General features: G+C 39.4%; 1 protein-coding gene across 6 annotated transcripts in view; it reads left to right on the forward strand.

Moving 5' to 3' along the window:
* The window catches only part of Klhl32 (kelch like family member 32), a 219,375-nt gene that overhangs the window by 162,587 nt on the left and 34,957 nt on the right, over positions 1-21,831 (forward strand). The window lies entirely within an intron of this gene.

A 21,831-nucleotide genomic window follows, 5' to 3' on the forward strand; every position in this document is an offset into this window, starting at 1 on the left:
TTGTAGGAAACATGGGGATGACAGAAAGACAGAGTTACTAAAGATATTAAAAAGCTCTGTGTGTGTGTGTGTGTGTGTGTGTGTGTGTGTAGAAACAGAGAGAGACAAGGGAACAAGCTGAAGTGTTGTACTTCCGGGACTATACTTATTTTTCCAGAGTTTATTACTGACTAGATCTGACTGGCCAATGTGTCCAGAGATCCAACGGTCTTGCCTCCTCAGTGCTGAGATTAAAAGCATGTGCCATCGTGTTTCACATTGGACTTCTTTTACATAGGTTCTAGGAATTGGGCTCAGGGGCCTCAAGTTTGTATGGCAAGCTCCATCTATCTCCTCAAGCCCCAACAACTTACAGCTTTAATTTGTGTAGATCTTGGTCCTGGTTGAAGTTCAGTGTAGAAGTCTACACCAGCATCTAATAATGCTGTGCTTATGATTGTAGCTCATAGCTTAACGAGCTTTATTCAAACCCATTACAGAGAAAAATACAACAGCCAAAAAACTAAAGAAAAAATTAAAAAGAAGGAAAGGAAAGAAGGAAGGAAGGAAGGAAGGAAGGAAGGAAGGAAGGAAGGAAGGAAGGAAGGAAAATCCCTTTACTTCTTTTTCCAGCCTGTGCATGACGGTCTGGCATGGGAGGTGTCTGAGAGATTCTTATTGCTCTGTATTTTGAGTGGTTGCATCTCCCCAGTACTCAAACTGGCTGTATTTCTACTTCACCCTAAACATTTTCTAATGTGACAGTGATAAAGCAATTATGTCCATGGGTGTTAAGATGTCAGCACTGTAACAATTGTAACTTCAGTTCAGGTATTTTCATAATATTTATTTCTGGCTGTTAAGTATTTTTTTTTCTTCTAGTAGAAACTATTACAGAAATTAAATTTATTTTTCTACTTGTGTGTATATCATACATATGTATAAATTATTTGAGAATTTCATACACTATATTTTGCTTATATTTATATAATTATCTTTCTAAGACAGATATTTGTTCTTGAATGGTTAAAAAAAAAAGATCCTTGGGTTATAATTTAGTCTTGTGCAAGGTTCCAAAGCAAAGACAGACATTGAATCCCATTACGGTGTCAATCCAGTGCCTGCTTTTAAGCAATTATGCTATTTAGGACGTGTGTTTAAGATAACATGAGAATAGGATTGTTCATATATGTAGTTTCATCAAATTCATCATCACATTTAGCCACAAAGGAGTACTTTTCTTTCATTCAGTGAACTGCATGGATGAGATATCCTTCGGGGATGCTTCACAGAGTTATTGATTAGTTATGTCTGCTTTTTAAGCAATAGGAAGTAAAGTATAATTAGTAGAGAAATATGTCAACCACACCAGTCAATACTTTTGTTGTTTTTGTATTTTGAAAAGTGATATGAGGCCTAATTGTAATATTATCTTCTGGTATCTGTGAAAGTAAATCATTTTATTTTGTAGACTGTCTTAGTTACCTTTCTATTGCTGTTACAAACAAAGCATGGGGACCAAGGCAACTTAAAGAAGAATTTATTTGGAGATAAGACTCTATCACAATCACCATCAACAGATGAAGCTTTGTATCAAGCATCAGGCATGAGAACAGGAATAACTGATCTTTTACCCAGGAGTATCAACGGAGTGCACTGGAAATGGTGCTTGGCTTTTGAAAGCTCAAAGCATGCCTCCAGGGACGTACTTTCTCCAGCAAGGCCAACTTCCTAAGCCTCCCCAAAGAGCTACCATCTGGGGACTAAGCATCCAAATGCCAAGAACTATGGGGGACATTTATCATTCAAACCACAGTGACATAGAGTCACTGTGTTCGACTGTTAATGAAACTTAAGCCATAACCAATTCCTATTACAAGAAGTAGAAGTCATGTTTTCAAGCTGGTATTTGTCGAAGATTGCCTGCGTCCTGAATTGTCCTGTTTATGTTGAAATGTAGAAAACTTGTCTCCAAAATTGGTGTTTTGCCTTTTCAGAAGCCTGCCTACCACTGTGCCCACACATGGACTTAGTCCACTGAGATTATGCCCTCTATGTACAAATGCACTTCTCCAAAGGTCCTGGCCAACATTTCACACCTCACTGCCTGGCTTGTGCTGACAGTTCCTCTGCCTTGGGGACTGGGTTCAGCTACTGGGCCATGTTTCATTTTCCTCTTGATTCCTTTTATCCCCTAGCTCTCATTTACTACTTTTCATAATGATTTTATGGAGAATGCAGAGGCCTGTGATGTCCCAGAGGGACTCCTTCTTTCCTCATTCAGCAAACACCTGTGGGTTTCAAGTCCTGAAGTAAGTACAGCCCCATCTCACACATCCTACTGATGAGCACTTGAAACCTCCGCTGTCTCACGTTCACTCTGTGAGCTATTGTAATCCCCTCCCCACCACACAGCTTCAGAAAGCACCAAGCTCATGCTCCTCACTAAGGGTCATCTTCTTCACATGACCGCTATAAATGGAATGCCTCAGGCCACCATACCTAAACTGAACGCTTAGCCATTTTCTCTGAAGTAAAAGTATAACCATTATGAATCTTGCACACTTGAATCCTAATTTGAGACCTGTTTGACATTCACTTGTCTGAGGATGCATTCAGCACTCTCAACCCTTTCATTTGACTGATTATTTGTTGACTCAAATATCCTCTGAAATTCTATTTTGGTTTTAAAAAATTATGATGATTATAGTAAAAATTGTATCCTTTTGTGTAACATAAGTGTTACAATATGGGAAAGAGGGCTTCATGTTCCCCTAGGTAGTTCTACTATGCAGAAGATGAGTTAGAGAATGTCTCGTGAAATGATGCCATTTAAATATCAGTAATGAGTCTCAAACTCAAGAAGGGAGTTACCGGGTGGCTCCCTGGTGCATTGGCAGCTTCGGTCCTGTCTTCCCTTCCCTTAGCCTATCAGATGTTCTAGTACCTGCACCATCAACAACCCTGGTAAGAATGGATGCCGACACCTCATAGTGAACAGTCCCATGTGACTTAGGGACCATTTCACCATAGCATTACTGTCTGAGAGAATTGACTGTCCCTGTGGCTTTGCTTGAATACTTGAGCCTATGAGGTTCTTTCGGTCATGCTATTATATCTTTAATCTTAGTCGGCGAGTATGAGTGCCCGATATATCTTCTGTTTGCTTATTCTTGAACCAAGCCACAAAAAGGGATTCAAGAGCTTGATGTGCTCAGAATGCTCAAGTAACAGTTTTGTTAGCCATAACATACATAAATGTGCCAGCATCATTAAAACACAAACGAAATGGCGGCATAGAAAGAAAGTCCATGACTGCACCCAAATCTCTGTCTCCAAACACTGTTGACTTCCAGATCTTGAGCGTTCTCCACCTTCATTCCTGTAGCATGAATACACTGTGAAAGACTCAGGATGTGTGACTTGATAGTAGACCTGGAATTAAATGGCAAGTAAGAATCCACGTGTGTGTACTGGTCAGAATCTTTCTCATTGTGTGTGTTCTCATGCAACTGAGGAATGGATGAATGAAAAACAAACTGAAGGAAAGATTCGTGGTTATATCATTTATCCACAGAAATCCAGCAAACAAACAAACAAAAATCAAAAGGTCAAATAGTCAGTTTAGGCAATCAGTCCTTATTTTAGATGTCACCAACTCTTGAGCTAGTCCGTATGTTTTTTTTTTTTTGTTAGTTAACTGAGTTGAGATTCAAAGATCCACTCATGTGGACCAGAATTCAAACATCTTTTTAAACGTGATATCTAAGGCAAGGGTGAAAGACAAATATTCTTTGGAAAGCCTAGACTCAAGTAGCTTTCTACCTTGGGATTTTTACTTATGTTTACTTATTCGTTTATGGTCAAAACAACAAAGCCACACAACTTAAACCACACTGATGGACTCCTGGATAATATGTAAAGACAGAACCATCATAAGGACTGTCTCAGACCTATTACACGGTCATGCTTGTAATGTTACATTGCAACATGGGAAACATATTTTTTATTGGATATTTTATTTATTTACATTTCAGATGTCATCCCCTCCCCCATATTCCCCCCCCCCAGAAACCTCATTTCATCCTTCCTCCTCCTTTTTGCTTTGCTTTTATACCATTTTAATTATATGCAAGTATTAAGGTCACTTTGGCATAGAAAACATTTAATAATGTGTTTCTTTTTTTATTGGTTATTTTATTTATTTACATTTCAGACATTATTCCCTTTCCCTATCCCTCCCCAAGAAACTCCCTATCCCATCCCCCCTCCTCCTGCTTTTATGAGGGTGTGCCCACACTCACCCACCCACTCCTACTTTCCCTCCTTCGAATTCCCCCAGACTGGGGCATCCAGCCTTCACGGGACCAAGGGCCTCTTCTCCCATTGATGTCTGACAAGGCCATCCTCCACTACATATATGGCTGGAGCCATGGGTCTCTACATATGTGTTTCCAGGCTGGCTGTTTAGACCCTGGGAGCTCTGGTTGGTTGGTATTGTCATTCTCCCCATAGGGCCGCAAGCCCCTTCAGCTCCTTCAGTCTTCTCTCTAACTTCTATATTGGGGACTCCATGATCAGTTCAATGGTTACCTGCAAGCATCGACCTCTATATATGTCAGGCTCTAGCAGAGCCTCTCAGGGGACAGCTATATCAAGCTCCTGTCAGCATGCACTTCCTGGCATCCACAGCAGTGTCTGTGTTTGGTGACTGCATATGGGATGGATCCCCTGGTGGGGCAGTCTCCTGACACTTTGCTCTACACTTTGTCTCTGTATTTCCTCCCTTGAGTATTTTGTTACTCCTTCTAAGAAGGACCAAAGCACCCCGACTTTGCTCTTTCTTCTTCTTGAGATTCATGTGTCCTGAGAGTTGTAGCTTGGGTATTGTGAACTTTGGGGCTAATATCCACTATTCAGTGAGTGCATACCATGTGTGATCTTTTGTGATTGGGTTACCTCACTCAGGATGATATTTTCTAGTTCTATCCATTTTCCTTCTATTTCATGAAGTCATTGTTTTTAATAGCTGAGTAGTACTCCATTGTGTAAATGTACCACATTTTCTGTAACCAATCCTCTGTTGAAGAATATCTGGGTTTGTTCTAGCTTCTGGCTATTATAAATAAGGCTGAACATAGTAGAGCATGTGTCCTTGTTATATGTTGGAACATATTTTGGGTATATGCCCAGGAGTGGTATAGATGGGTCCTCAGGTAGAACTATGTCCAATTTTCTGAAGAACCACCAGACTGATTTCCAGAGTGGTTGTACCAGCTTGCAATCCCACCAACAATGGAAGAGTGTTCCTCTTTCTCTACATTCTCCCCAGCATCTGCTATCACCTGAATGTTTGATCTTAGCCATTCTGACTGGTGAAAGGTAGAATCTCAGGGTCGTTTTGATTTGCATTTCCCTGATGACTAAGGATGTTTTTCTCTGAGTTTGAGCTATCTCTGAGCTGTCTCTGTGTAGGTAAAAAAAAAAAAAAAGAAGAAGAATATTTTTAGCTTTTGGGCTAATATCCACGTGTCAGTGAGCACATACCATGTGTGTTCTTTTGTGAGTGGATTACCTCACTCAGGATGATATTTTCTAGTTTCATCCATTTGCCTAAGAATTTCATGAATTCATTGTTTTTAATAGCTGAGTAGTACTTCATTGTGTAAATGTACCACATTTTCTGTATTTATTCCTCTGTTGAAGGACATCTGAGTTCTTTCCAGCTTCTGGCTACTATAAATAAGGCTGCTATGAACAAAGTGGAGCATGGGTCCTTATTACATGTTGGATCATCTTCTGGATATATGCCCAGGAGTGGTATAGCTGGGTCCTCAAGTAATACTATGTCCACTTATCTGGGGAACTGCCAGAGTGATTTCCAGAGGGGTTGTACCCAATGGAACAATGTTCCTCTTTCTCCATATCCTCGCCAGTATCTTCTATCACCTGAGATTTTTATCTTAGCCATTCTGACTGGTGTGAAGTGGAATCTCAGGGTTGTTTTGATTTGCATTTCTCTGATGATTAAGGTGTTGAACATTTCCTTAGGTGATTTTCAACCATTCAAATTTCCTCAGTTGAGAATTCTTTGTTTAGCTCTGTACTCCACTTTTAATAGGGTTATTTGATTGTCTGGGGTCTAATTTCTTGAGCTCTTTGTATATATTGGATATTAGCCCTTTATTGGATATAAGATTGGTAAAGATCTTTCCACAATCTATTGTTTCCTGTTTTGTCCTATCAACAGTGTCCTTTGCTTTACAGAAGCTTGGCAATTTTATGAGGTCCCATTTGTTAATTCTTAATCTTAGAGCATAAGCCATTGGCGTTCTATTCAGGAACTTTTTCCCTGTGCCCATGTGTTCGAGGTTCTTCCCCTATTTTCTCTTATATTAGTTTCAGTGTATCTGGTTTTATGTGGAGGTCCTTTATCCACTTGGACTTGAACTTTGTACAAGGGGATAAAAATGGATTGATTTGCATTCTTTTAGGTGCTGACCTCCAGTTGAACCAGCACCATTGTTGAAAATTCTGTCTTTTTTCCACTGGATGGTTTTAGCTCCTTTGTCAAAGATCAAGTGACCATAGGTATGTGGGTTCATTTCTGGATCTTCAATTCTATTCCATTGATCTTCCTGCCTGTCTCTGTACCAATACCATGCAGTTTTTTTTTTTTTTTTTTATTTCTATTGCTCTGTAATACAGCTTGAGATCCAGGATGGTGATTCCCCCAGAAGTTCTTTTATTTTTGAGAATAGTTTTCGCTATACTGAGTTTTTTGTTATTACAAACGAATTTGCAAATTGCTCTTTCTGACTCTTTGAAGAATTGAGTTGGAATTTTGACAGGAATTACATTGAATCTGTAGATTGCTTTAGGCAAGATGGCCATTTTTAGTTTATTAATCCTGCCAATCCATGAGCATGGGAGATATTTCTATCTTCTGAGATCTTCTATTTTTTTTTCTTCAGAGACTTGATGTTCCTGTCATACAGATCTTTCATTTGCTTGGTTAGATTCACACCAAGGTATTTTATATTATTTGTGACTGTTGTGAAGGTTGTCATTTCCCTAATTTCTTTCTCAGCCTATTTATCCTTTGAGTAGAGGAAGGCTACTGATTTGTTTGAGTTAACTTTATATCCAGCCACTTTGCTGAACTTGTTTATCAGGTTTAGGAGTTCTCTGGTGGATGTTTTGTGGTCAGTTATGTATAATATCTTATCATCTGCAAATAGTGATATTTTGACTTCTTCCTTTCCAATTTGTATCCCTTTAGCCTCCTTTTGGTGTCTAATTGCTCTGGCTAGGACTTTGAGTACTATATTGAATAGGTAGGTGGATAGTGGGCAGCCTAGTCTAGACCCTGATTTTAGTGGGATTGCTTCAAGTTTCTCTCCATTTAGTTTGATGTTGGCTACTGGCTTGCTGTATATTGCTTTTACTATGTTTAGGTATGGGCCCCAAATTCCTAATCTTTCCAAGACTTTTACCATGAAGGGATGTTGAATTATGTCAAATGCTTTCTCAACATCTAGTGAAATGATCATGTGTGGTTTTTTCTTTGAGTTTGTTTATATTGTGAATTATGTTAATGGATTTCTGTATATTGAACCATCCCTGTATTCCTGGGATAAAGCCTACTTGATCATGATGGATGATTGTTTTGATGTGTTCTTAGATTCGGTTTGTGAGAATTTTATTGAGTATTTTTGCATTGGTATTCAGAAGGGAGATTGGTCTAAAATTTTATTTATTTTTGCGTCTTTGTGTGGTTTAGATATAAGCATAATTGTGGCTTCATAGAACGAACTGGGTAGTGTTACTTCTATTTCTATTTTGTGGAATAGTTTGAGGAGAATTGGCATTAGGTCTTCCTTAAAAATCTGATAGAATTTGTCACTAAAACCATCTGATCCTGGGCTTTTTTTGGTGTAGAGACTTTTTAATAACTGCTACTATTTCTTTAGGAGTTATGGGACTGTTTAGATGGTTTATCTGCTTTTGATTTAATGTTGGTACCTGGTATCTGTCTCGAAAATTGTCCATTTCATCCAGATTTTCCAATTTTGTTTATAGGCTATTGTACTAGAATCTGATGATTTTTTAAAATTTCCTCAATTTTTATTGTTATATCTTTCTTTTCATTTCTGATTTTATTAATTTGGATACTGTCTCTATGCCCTTTGGTTAGTCTGGTTAAGGGTTTATCTATCTTGTTGATTTTCTCAAAGAACCAGCTCCTGGTTTTGTTGATCCTTTGTATAATTCTTTTTGTTTCTACTTGGTTGAGTTCAGCCCTAAGTTTGACTATTTTCTCCCCTCTACTCTCCTTGGGTATATTTACTTCTTTTTGTTCGGAGCTTTCATGTGTTCCATCAAGCTGCTAGTGTATGCTCTCTCCAGTTTCCTTTTTAGGCATTTAGAGCTAAGAGTTTTCCTCTTAGCACTGCTTTGATTGTATCCCACAAGTTTTGGTATGATGTGCCTTCATTTTCATTAAATTCTAAAAAGTCTTTAATTTCTTTCTTTATTTCTTCCTTGACCAAGTTATCATCTAGTAGAGCATTGATCAATTTCCATGTGGAAACATGTATGTGTTTCCATTGTTTTTGTTGTTATTGAAGACTAGCCTTAGTCCATGGTGATCTCTTAAGATGCATGGGATTATTTCAATCTTCTTGTATCTGTTGAGGCCTGTTTTGTGACCAATTAAATGGTCTGTTTTGGAGCAGGTACTGTGAGGTGCTGTGGGGGATGATTAGCTCATATGTGGTTGTGGGCCGTGGGATCCTCTTGGGCTGTATTGGGGGTCCTGCGTGTCTTCTGCTCTGGGCAACTAAGGGAGGTGCACCTCCAGAGAGAAGCAGAAGCACAGGATTTTGACTGAACCCCTTCCACGCAGTGCTGGGTGGGTGCTGGTCTGTGAGAAGCCACAGGGGCGCCCCTGGGCAGAGAGAAAACTCAGTCTGAAGTTCCTCGGGAGCAGAGCTCTTGGATGGGGAATCCCAGACAAGAAGGCTCGTGGGGATTGGCTAGTCTTAGACTCCTGGGATCCCAGGCACTACTGGAAGCCGCAGAAGAGTTGAGACTGGACGGGCTGGACCAGCCCAGCCAAGAGAGGTGAGAGGGAGAGCTCCAGTGACACCCCTTGGGGGTGAGACTCTTGGTTCCTCACTCACTTGGCTGGATCAAGGCTCAGCTTGGCTTACTTGCTTGGATCCGGCTGTGGCTACAGCTGCTCATCAAAGGCCTTCTCCAAGGTTCCCCACTGCATGCCCCAAAAGACATTAGGAAGTCCATGGTTTTTACAGGCTTTATTTTTATGACGGATGGTAGTTGAATCTGTATGCACCCCCACTTAGGTCAAGGCAGACCTGACTTAAATAGGGAGAGAAGAGGGAGGAGGATCTGGAAAAAAATGCTTAATTGGCTATGCCCTCTGGCCTTCAGGTATCTCACTAGTATGTAAATCTCTTGCAGCTGAGGCCTGTAGTTAAACCCTCTACCTGTGCTGGGTGATGCAAATCTCTCTTAGGGAGGGGCTGTATTGCCCTAGGTGACTGAAAATCTTTAGTCAATGGCATGTCAGGAGCCTGGGGTCTGGGGTTGTGGCTGAACCCTGCCCTTGTCCCACTACGGTCTGGGAAGAAGATATATTCTTTTTTTTAGGATGAAATGTTCTATAGATATCTGTTAAATCCACAGAGAAACTAAACTTCTCTTAGTTTCACTGTGTCTCTGTTTAGTTTCTGTTTTCATGATCTGTCCATTGCTGAGAGTGGGGTGTTGAAGTCTCCCACTATTGTGTGAGATGCAATGTGTTCTTTGAGCTTTAGTAAAGTTTTTTATGATTGTGGGTGCCCTTGCATTTGGAACATAGATATTCATAATTGAGAATTCATCTTGGTAGAATTTTCACTTGATGAGTATGAAGTGTTCTTCCTTATCTTTTTTAGTAATTTTTGGTTGAAAGTAAATTTTATTCAATATTAGAATGGCTACTCCAGCTTGTTTCTTTGGACCATTTGCTTGGAAAATTGTTTCCCATCCTTTTACTCTAAGGTAGTATCTGTCTTTGTCACTGAGGTACATTTCCTATATGCAGCAAAATGCTGGGTCCTGTTTACCTATGCAGCCCATTAGTTTATGTCTTTTTATTGGGGAATTTAGTCCATTAATGTTAAGAGATATTAAGGAAAAGTAATTGTTGCTTCCTGTTATTTTTGTTATTAGCGGTGGAATTATGTTTGTGTGGCCATCTTCCTTTGGTTTGTTCAGAGAAGATTACTTTCTTGCTTTTTCTAGGGTGTATTTTCCCTCTATGGTAATGAAAATTTTGCTGGGTATAGTAGCCTGGGATGGCATTTGTTTTTTGTTAGGTCTATATGACATCTGACTAGGATCTTCTGGCTTTTATAGTATCTGGTGAGAAGTCTGGTATAATTCTGATAGGTCTGCCTTTATAAGTTACTTGACCTTTTTCCCTTACTGCTTTTAATATTATTTCTTTGTTTTGTGCATTTGGTGTTTTGATTATTATGTGACGGGAGGTATTTCTTTTCTGGTCTAGTCTATTTGGAGTTTTGTAGGCTTCTTAAATGTTTATGGGCATCTCATTCTTTAGGTTAGGGAAGTTTTCTTCTATAATTTTGTTGAAGATATTTACTGGTTTTTAAAGTTGGGAATCTTTGCTCTCTTCTATATCTATTAACCTTAGGGTTGGTCTTCTCATTGTGTTCTGGATTTTTTTTTTTTTTTTTTTGTATGTTTTGGGTTAGGAGCTTTTTGTGTTTTGCATTTTCTTTAACAGCTGTATCAATGTTTTCTATGGCACCTTCTGCACCTGAGATTCTCTCTCATCTATCTTTTGTCTTTTCTGTTGCATCTATGACTCCTGATCTCTTTCCTAGGTTTTCTATCTTTCTTTAGGTAGTCTCCCTTTGTGATTCCTTTATTGTTTCTACTTCCATTTTTACATCCTGGATGGCTTTGTTCAATTTCTTCACCTGTTTCTTGTGTTTTCTCATAATTCTTTAAGGGATTTTTGTGTGTTCTCTTTAAGGGCTTCTACGTGTTTACCTGTGTTCTTCTGTATTTCTTTAAGTGAGTTATTTATGTCCTTCTTAAAGTCCTCTATCATTATCATGAGAAGTTATTTTAAAGCAGAATCTTGCTTTTCTGATGTGATAAAGTATCCAGGATTTCCTATTGTGGGAGAACTGGGTTCTGATGATGCCAAGTAACCTTGGTTTCTGTTGCTTATGTTCTTGTGCTTGCCTTTTGCCATCTGGTTATCTCTAGTGCTACCTGCCCTTGCTGTCTCTGACTGGACCCTGTCTCTCTTGTTACCTTGGTTGTGTCAGAACTCCTCAGAGTCCATCTGTGTTTGTGATTCTGTGATCCTGAGATCCTGGGTGTAAGAGCTCCTGGGAGTCAGGATGCCTCTGGGATCCTGAAATCCTGGTGTGACCAAGCTCCTGAGATCCTCTGATTCTATGATCCTATGTTCCTGGGCATGTTAAAGCTCTTGGGAGTCCATCCTCCTCTGGGTGTTGTGGGATTGAGTGCAGAGCTGGCACCCAAGTGTATTCCAATACTGTCACACAATACTGTGTCTTACTTAAAAAATAGCTGGAATGTGATAACTTTATCTTGAATTAAAAAAAAAATTATATTGAAGAATTATTTCTTTTCTTGGTGTCACATTGCCATGACATTTCTTCTACATATTGTTTAAATGTTCAAATTTACCAAGCATGTTTCCATGTTATCTCATTCATAATCTCCTTGAGATCCAGATAACATAGGAAATATCATCCTAGTGTACAGATGCTTACACTGCCTTGGTGGTTTTCCTAAATGCAGATACACTGTTACAGAAATAGTTGTGAGTGTGTGGGCTGAGTGTTTGTTCCTGTTGTAAATGCTGAGGCTCCAATCCTCAGTCATATGAGATACGCTCCAATTTATCTGAGCTAGAGCCTCATCATAGAAATGATTCTCATATCCTACTTTTCTTATATCTTGCCACATTTCCCTCACAGGGTATGTACCAAATAGTCATCCAAGAACACACCAAAGTTCCCTTGCCATTTCAGCTGATGATAGCCCGATAATATCCTCACTATGTTTAGTGCTTTGGAGAGAATGTAAAAGGTGGGCCTCATAGGGTACTCTATTCCCTGTTTACCAATGGGACATGGAAGCATTTCTCTCATATTACAGGGTTATTCCAATAGTATAGGCTTATTTCTGATCGGCCCTTCAGTATCCAGTAGGAGATGCTATACATCAGATATACATTAGCATCTTAGTTAGGTATTTTATGTTATCAGCTACTATTATATACGTCCCTAAACAATCCTTGGACTCATTGGCTAGATGGATGCCTACTATCTTTCTGCTCACTATTATAAAAATCCTGAAGGTTAGTTATAGGCAATACTTCTATATTTATACATTTGTTTTGTTCAAATGTGAGGTGAGCAAGAGCAAGTTTAATTTTTCTTGAGTGTTATGTTGGATGTTTGCATGGGTCATGTTGGTTGTATTTTATTGTCCTGCAATCAAAGAAGGTTGCCAGTCTGGACACAAATTTTATGTACAAAGCATATTAAATATTTTACTTACATATATCTAAGTCTGGTATTCTAAATAAGTAGCATTTCCAAGTAGTCATCTTGAAGTTTTAAAACATTTTTGTTTCTTCAGTTGAGATTAATTTGTGTAAGAGATCTAGCTATTAATAGATATGATGATTTGTATATGCTGGGCCCAGAGAGTGGTACTATTAGAAATTGTGGCCCTGTTGGAGTAGGTGTGTCACTGTGGGCATAGGCTTAATTTCCTCATCCTAGCAGCCTTCAAATGAAGATATAAAACTCTCAGCTCCTCCTTCACCATGCCTGCTTGGATGCTGCCATGCTACTACCTTGGTAATAATGGACCGAACTTCTGAACCTGTAAGTTAGCCCCAATTAAACGTTGGCCTGTTAAATGTTGCCTTGGTCATGGTGTCTATTCACAGCAGTAAAACCTGAACTAAGACAATACATTAATGCATTAATATATTAGATGACACATTCTGATCTAATTTCTTCACAGGGATTGAAGATCCTCATAGAACCATTTACAAACCAGTTTTCTGCTTGCAGACCTCTGTATACATATACCGTCACATGCATGCATGCTGTGCTGGTTAGCTTTTGTTGACGTCACATAAACTCGACTCACGTAGGAAAGTGAACCCCAGTTGGAGAATTGCCTCCGGTCAGATTGGTCCACATGTCTGTGAGGCATTTTCTTGGTTGCTGATTGAGGTAGAAGGCTCCACCCACTGTGGGTGGTCCCATCCCTGGGTAGGTAGGCCCAGATTATGTAAGAAAGAGAGGTGAGTTGCAAGCGTTTAAGCAGGTTTTCTCCATAGTCTCTGCTTTAGTTTCTTCCTTGGCTTCCTTTGATGATGGGCCATAACCTGTAAGCCAACAAACCCTTTCTACTCCCAAGGTTGGACAATATTAGGGAAGTTGCTTAGGATACATGCAGGTATATTGCTGAGTACAAAATTATGAATAAAAAGTCTCACTTTGTTTTTCTGAAAACTATTCATACTATGGAATCCCATGGCTTGTATACCAGGTATACCAGATATTCATTTTAGTTGCCTATCCCACAGATGGGAGTTTTGGAGAATTTTATTTTAAAATATTTTTGATGTACAGGTAATAGGAACCAGAGGAAGAAAAGACTGCTTTCAACTTCCTCACTTATCATTGAGAGGTGGCTGGCCCAGTGTCAGCTGCAACTTTTCCTTTTCTTTCATATGTTATATTTTAAACTTGGTTACAGGATACCAGTTTCCATAGAGCCTTTTTTTTTAAAGTCTTTATTTAAATTATCTCTGATTCCTACCTTTGTCTTCTTCATCCCCCACCTCTCCCTCTGCTTAAACCTTTCCCATGTGGTATTTTGCCCCTGTGACTTTCATGTTACCAACAGTCTACTATCTCCGCTTCTTTAAATATACCTTCTATTAGGTTTTTTTTTTCTCTCTGAATCATGCAAAATCCAGATCAGCTGGATTAAAAGCAGATAAATACAGGTTTATTAAGTGCTCCCAGGAGGGTTCATCAGTCCCAAATAATGGTGCAGAGGAAGTCTTGCGCCCAGGCTAAGGCAGGTAGGTTTTATAGACCTTAGGCAAGGGGTTTGTTGACCTGTCGTCCAGGAGCTGGGACTGTGTCCAAGGATGATCAAAAGCTACTCCCCTGGGCAGGCACTTGAGTGGACTGGCCATGTCAGAAAGGCAGGTTGCATCTGCTGTCAAAAATTTGGAACTGGGTTTTTGGCACCAGTCCTTTTTTCAGAGTTTTCTGAGTGCAGTCAGGATTGGAAGAAAATGGACAGACAGGGTTTCCCAGTTTGTGCAAGGGCGAGGAGAAGATATGTTCTTCTAGCTGGGAGCCTTGTTTGGCCTCAATGGGAGAGGAAGCACCTAGCCTCAGAGTCTTGAAGTGCCAGGGTGAGGGGATTCCCCAGGGGAGGGGGAGAGCACCTGCTCAGAGGAGAAAGGGAAGGAGGATGGGAGGGGTGACGGGGGGGGGGCAATGAATGGAATGTAAAGTGAGTAAGTAAAAATAAAATAAAATTTAATTTAATTTAGAAAAGAAAGAAAGAAAAATCCCAGAGACTAAACCAAAGGCAACTTAGATTGCTTGTGGTTTATACTCCTGACTGTGTGGAGTGTGGATGTGTGGTAGGCCTTGGGGAAAGGCCTGGGATGGTTTTCCTCAGCCCCTGGAGCCTTGGGTCTGTATTCTCTTCTGTAGGTAAGACTCATGTTTGGTGTCAAGGGCTCTTGCCTTTGGAGCCTTGATGTCTCTATAAAGACATTTATTAGAGCACACTTCTTACACAAAAGGTGAAAATAAAAGCATTTATCAATGTCCCAACTTCATAAAATTTTAAATGAACGGTGAAAGAATGTGTTATCATCACATCTGCTAAGCTGAATCTTTGTTTAAAACCTGTCATGGTTTTTCTTTTCCTACAGCAGATGATCCTGGGGCCTCCCTCATAAGATTTGATTCCATTGAAATATGTTTCTCGGAGGAGAAATCGCCTATGCGTCATATGTCTGCAGTCAGCTATAATGGTTAATGTGCAACCTTCCTTGAAAAATCTGTTTTACAAGCAAAATGTTGACACAGTTTTAATTATAGCACTCGAGTGAGCACTGCTGTAATTTTTAATACTCCTCCATGGTAACATTGCCACTGTTCTCATAGACGAAACACTGCTCTGGCATCCTGTGCTTTCCAGTGCTTTGGGGTTTTATGGGAACACTGCCTTCTCTCAGTTGAAATTTTTTATTTTGTCTTAAAGAAAAGAATGTAATGGCAAGGTTTGGTGTACTTATTAATATAAGCATTCTCTATGACAGCCATTATTTAATATGTCACTATGCGGACCTTACATGAGTCACATTAAGGAGGTAGCTTCTCTGTAAGACAGTACAGCAGGTCTAGATGCCTGCTTACTTGCCTTGCAGAAACTTTCCACATTTTTAACCTAAAATTATGTTGATATTAAAATGCCATTATACCGAACATTCATGTTTTCCAGAAATAGAGTCACGTTAAAATGGTATGGTATATAAGAGAATGTGCTTTAATGTAGTAAAAAAATCAATGAACTCTCTTTTGTGCTCATGATTAACAGAGAGAGACTGCTTGACAGTCCATCTATACATTGCTGTTCACTATGTTTGAATGTACTGTTCTGCCTTCCCACTCACTGCCCAGGTCTACTCTTTAACATCACTGACTTTCGGGGAGGTTTATGGATGTCGGCCGCTTGATTAGGTCTGTGTTCTTCCTTATTGCTTTCTGAAGTAACACAGGTGTGGTTTATGATACTTTTTAGGCTCTGAGAAGAGCCGCCAGGTGCTCTACTCTGCCTCAATGGGAAGGGCATAGTCACATGGACCTTTACAATACAGCTTCTGATAAAAAAAAAAAGAAGGAGAAAAAAAATAAAAAGGAAAGGTCAGCCTGCATCCTCACCGAGGCAAGGCTGTCTACAGTCAAGCTTTGGCCAGGGCAGAACAGAGGCTGAAAGCCAAAGTATCAGTCACTGCTTACGTGGCACTGGCTGGAGAGAATATCGTTTTCAATGAAAAGAGTGTGTGTGATGAAGACCAAACAGCTATCACTTGAAAATGTGTTCTATGACTTCATCTCTTGTCAGCATCAAGATTTGATCAGCTTGATCACTCATCTCATGAAAACCTGCTTTCTCATGTCTTAAAAACCATGTAAACCATGTATTAATTATATTTTCATCCATACATATTCTGATTATAAGTGCTTCATCTTATCTTTTTTCCACTCCACTGATCGTCTTGCTCTTGCTCCAACTTGTCCTGCTTCTAAGTTCATGTCTTCATGCCTTGTGTGGTCCTCCGTGTTTAATTAGTGCTCCTCTCATGATTGTGGATTTACAGAAATGTGGCAACTTACCAGTGGCTACATCATGAAAGCAAAAATGCCTTCCCCTTCCCGGGAGCCATTAACTGTCATTAGCAACCTAAGAAAACACGGGGTGTGGGCCAGTGGAGCTCATGAACTTTCCCCAGCAAGAACTTTTATTTTAAGGGTGTGTGTTCCACATACCTGTCTTGTTCAACTCTGTGTGCAAGAACACACTGATGTATTGGAGTTAGAGTTCATAATTAATATATTTTCTAGATGTCTGAGGCTAAGAACTTGTGTTGGCTTTTATTGCGTTGGGGTCAAGGTGTATAGCAGAGACATATTTGAGTGCGTATAAGTAGAGTTAGACTTCAAAACATCTGCCGTTTTGAAAGAACCAAGAATTTTAGATTTCAAAACAGCAGCTCCTGAGTGTGCCCAACATGAGCAGAAAGGACACAGCTTGAAGGCTTGACGTTACAAATATAATATTTGTTCACGCAGTGTAATTCTGAGTGAGTCTGTGAGTTAACTACATGTGTTATTTAAAAAAAAATAACACATGGAGTTTAGTATTATATGCTCCTATATTTAGTATTATGTGTATACAGATTCTATAATATACTTTTTAAAGTATCACTCAACAGAGAAATACTGAGGAAAACAAAGAGAAAAGAATACATTTCCATTTTTTTATCCTAGTTGAGTTTACAAGGAATAACTTGGCATTCACAGATAATATATTTATATGTACATATGTATGTGTATGTATTTATATATGTGTGTATGTGTGTATATATTTATGTGTATATATATCAACATACACACATACATATATATGCATATATATATATATACACACACACACACAAATGTAAAAATATTGAACAATAAAGATACAAAGCGTGCCCTATCCCAGGGTGTTTGCTCTTCACCTGCAAAGCCTTTGATACCTTTAAATGTATGCTATTTATTTTTTAAGGAACTCATGAGATTTGCTGAAAAATATTGCCAACTTGTTCTGGAACAAAGTGTAGTTATTTTATAAGTATACTTTGTGTTGTCTGGAGAGTTTTCAGTTATTTGAGTTACATATTAGAGTAAATTTGCTTGGGTTCTACTTCAAAGTTATTGATGAGAAAATCACGACAGGTTGGTATAATGGGGAGATACACTGTATAATTTAGAGAGTGGGTTTCTAGTTGCAATGTTTATGCTAAGTATTTAGGTGGCTTGCATTAAACACCAGCTAACTGGTCTGGATTCAATTTATACTTGTAAAATTAAGACACTGAAACCAAATGAATTTTAAAGTTTATTCTTGACTGAAAGTTTCATTGTTAATTTGAAGGCTTGAAAGACTAAAGCATTCATCAAAACCCTCAAATATCAGTGTTCAGCATCAAGCATGCAAGGGGTAAAACAAAGGCTTTATAAATCCAAGATGAGAGCAACACATGCTGCAATGTGGAGTTTTGAGAGTTTATAGAGTCCTTACAGAAAAGCCATAAAGATTAGATAACAAAATAACAATGGAAGCCTGTGACTGATGGTGGATTAAATTAATAAACATGTAAAGGAATAAAGGAGTGGTAATGCTTAAGAAAACTAGAAGAAACAGACTAAGAACAGCTATAAATAAAATTCTGTCCATGTAGCAATTATTCATAGCACCATAGACCAGGCACTGTCCTTACCAAAGATCCGAGGCTGAGACTGACTGGCTGAGGTCAGACTAAGCTTCTAGTGGTTTGGGAAAGGACAATTCCCTATGGAGTTGTCTGAGCTCAGATAGGCAGAAGGCACACAGGAGAATCCCCTGTTCCGTGACTTAATGATGCGCAATACCAGAAGGTTTTGGCAAAATCTTGACTACGTGTCAATTTCTAAATATTCTACGTAGTGAGTTCTCAAACTGAATCTGTAATTTCTTTTATATATGTTAGCTTTCTCAACAAAAAGATGGAAGATACAACGGTGGTGGTGATGTGTGTGTATGTGTTGAGATAGATAGATAGATAGATAGATAGACAGACAGACAGACAGACAGACAGACTCACTTTTCACTCTCAGATACTGGAGGTTGTAGTGGTGGGAATGGTGGGAGGATAGAAGGAATAAGAGTACTGTTTTTAGCCTCCTATGTGGTATGCTTTCTAACTGCTGTGTCATCTGGAATGCCATCAGTTTCCAGGATAACCTTTTTGACATATAATATGTAAAATACACAACACAACTAAGTGGATTCTTAAACACTGTTGTGCTTCAGGGATGAGCCTGCTTACGATGGTCTCTCGGCTCCCTAAGCAAGGGTTAAAATACCTCCACCACTGAAGGAGCAGTACGCTCTCGAGGCTCACAGTATAGATGTAGTTTTATTTATCAGCCTTTTGCTTTAAAGCAGTGATTCTCAACCTTCCTAATGTGCAACTCTAAAGAAATACAGTTCTTCATGTTGTATTGACCCCCCCCACCATAGAATTATTTCATTGCTACTCCATAATGGCAATTTTACTACTGTTATGAATTATAATGTAAATATCTAATATGCAGGATATCTGACATGCAATCCCCAAGGGATTGTAACCCACAGGCTGAGAACTTCTGCTTTAAATTGTCTTTCCCAGCTCTTGGCTAACCATGAACTATCACTGGTTTTCATAGGGTTTTCTCCTTTACATTTTTTAAATAGATGATAAAGATAGCAGAGTCATGGTTCTGGTTTGAATATGAAGCATCCTCTGCAGGCTCGTGTTTGAACACTGTCACCAGCTGGTGGCTCTGATTTTGGAGGCTGTGGAATCTTTAGAGGTGGCTCTGCTGACAGAGGTAGTTCACTAGGAGTGGATTTTTGAAGATTATAGACTTTACAGCTTCTGGTCTCCGTCTCAGCTTTCTGATTGGCAATGACCGTATGCCTAGCAACCTCGTGCCCCTCTCACCACAGAGGGTATTGTTTCCATGCTGAACTTTCCTAGTCTTCATGGACTGTAATCTTCTGAGACTGTGGGCCAAAGCACATCTTTCTTCCTTTAATTTACTTCTGACAGGCATTTTATGACAGTGGAAAGAACATTATGGGTACGGTGACACTGGCCTGTGCAGCATCTAGATGGTATGGCAGTGGTTGGTGCAGCATATAGGGTTTGTTAGAAAGGTAGATGCCAGATCCCATCACTCTATGTAGTAGGACAGAATCTGTATTTGAACTAGAAAACTGGATAACTCATATGCAAGTGAGATTTGAAGTTGACAGCAGAATAGCTATTGTGTATTTATATTTCCTTTTGATCTAAATGTATCTATAGCAGATTTGTATGTTCTGAAAATGTCAGTAAATTATAAAAGTGCAAAAATGATATCTAGAAGCAAAAATAATCTCAAAACCAAGCTAATATGAGTTCATAGACTACTGTATAGTAGTAACATGTAGTATTGGCGAAAACTACGCATGGAAAGCTTCAGAAGACATGTAACATGGAATGGGAACTGAAAGCCGCTGGCCACTACTTGATTCCTAAAAGCAAAGCATAGCTGAGACTTGTGTTCCTTTCTTGCCAATAGTGGCACCATGTCCTAGAACGTGAAAGATATGGAGGTGACATGCAAGACTGATTATGGCTTAGGACAACTGGTTTATGGAGAGAGAAAGAACTAATTAAATAAGCAGTGCCAGGCTAGGAGAGAGGCTTTGGGGTGTTTGCCCCATGCCATTTCCTTGGAGTCTGGTCCAAACAGAATTGGTTAGATGCTGAGGATGAGCAAAGGCTGTATCAGAAAAACTTAAATGGTGCCCAAGAAGCAACCTTTAGTGGGGTAACGTTTATCTCTGAAAACTTTCCAAAGCTTTGTGAGCAACTTACACAACAACATTTATTGAGTTACTGAGTTATCACCATGTAATTGGAGATAAACTTCTAAAACCAAGATAGAAAGGAAATAGGATGCTCCGTGTGAGAAAGCTCTCCACGCTGGCAGAGACTGGGTAGAAGACTATGTCTCAGTCACTGCCGATGTTCCCATACAACGATGTGTTTCCTTCACATCTGGGCTGATGTCTTATCTAAATAAAAGTACACTCTTCTATAAAGTCATCTACAGAGTGTCACTTTTCTTCCCTGAGTGATATCTGCCTCATTTGTACCTGGTGGGGTTCTTTTTCCCATTTTGTTTAATTACACAATAGCTAATGAAGAGAGGCACTCAGTGCATAACAGAAGTAGTCTCTCTTCCTCCACTTGTTTTTTCCAGGTGGGAGTATGAGCCCACAGTGTGCTGTCAAGTGGATGCAGAAACCCTGGACATCTGGAACCGTCCAGTGCCTTAGAGAAATTAGTAATGATTCTTTGTACCAGTTCAAACTCAGCTCATTTCACCAGGCCGTAATGGTGTGAGGGTGGTGTACCTTCTCCTTTGTCTCTCTAGAGATGAAGCAGCATCTAAACAGGGGGAACCCGAACCATAGTTCCATGAGTCGAAAAGCTATAAGCAGTTACATCCAGTATTCAAATCCATTATTTTCCCCTGTCAACTCCTTTAGTTCCACTTTAGTACTTTCTAGGAGACTCGGTTTCATTTGGATAGTTCTAGGAATTATTAATGTCAGACATGTCAACTGATGTCCTCGATATACTAGTTTATGTCAGTATGGAGAATTGTTTAACAAACCCAAATATCAAGTCACATTAATTGTGAAGTTAACGTTGCATTCTGCTGTTGTCTCCATAATACGAAATCAATTATTCTAATCCACTGTTTGTGGATATGGTTCTTAACCAACTGCCAGCATCTTACGTTGCAAATAACAACTGTGTGCAAGGTCAAAAGTAGTAGAAAGGGAAAAAATCATATAAGTTGCATTGTTACTTTATCTATTCTTGCTTCCTCCTGGTTGCTATACCTACCAAACGGGCGGAAGGAGGCCTTTTCTTTTTTGTAAACCATTCTGATAGTGGCATATTGATTTTTCTCTCAAGAACACCCTGCGTTCTCAGGTGATCACGTGTTTTCTCACATTATTCATATTGACAGAGCACCTTTGTTCATGGTTGACATACATTTTGAGCTCTGGTAGTGCTACCCACCATGGGCTTTTCCCAGTGGTCAGGTGACAGGGCTTCAGTGCAGGAGATGGAAGGGAACAGACTGTTTCACAGTGTTTTTTGGTCTTTGAAAAGCAATTATTATTCATCTGAAAAGATGTCATAAGCTCTAAGAGTGCTGCTTAGCAGGCTTTCTCACTCCAGCATCAATGCCTTGAAGTCCCTTGTGTTGCTACTGGAACAGAGAAAAGAATTGGGTACCAAAATAATTCTAGTGTTACGCTATATAGGAACAATGTTGTTGCTGTCCAGAAGGATAACCGTGACCTGTC

The sequence above is a fragment of the Arvicanthis niloticus genome, chromosome 25 (genome assembly GCF_011762505.2).
Source record: "Arvicanthis niloticus isolate mArvNil1 chromosome 25, mArvNil1.pat.X, whole genome shotgun sequence".
NCBI classification, from domain to species: Eukaryota; Metazoa; Chordata; class Mammalia; order Rodentia; family Muridae; genus Arvicanthis; species Arvicanthis niloticus.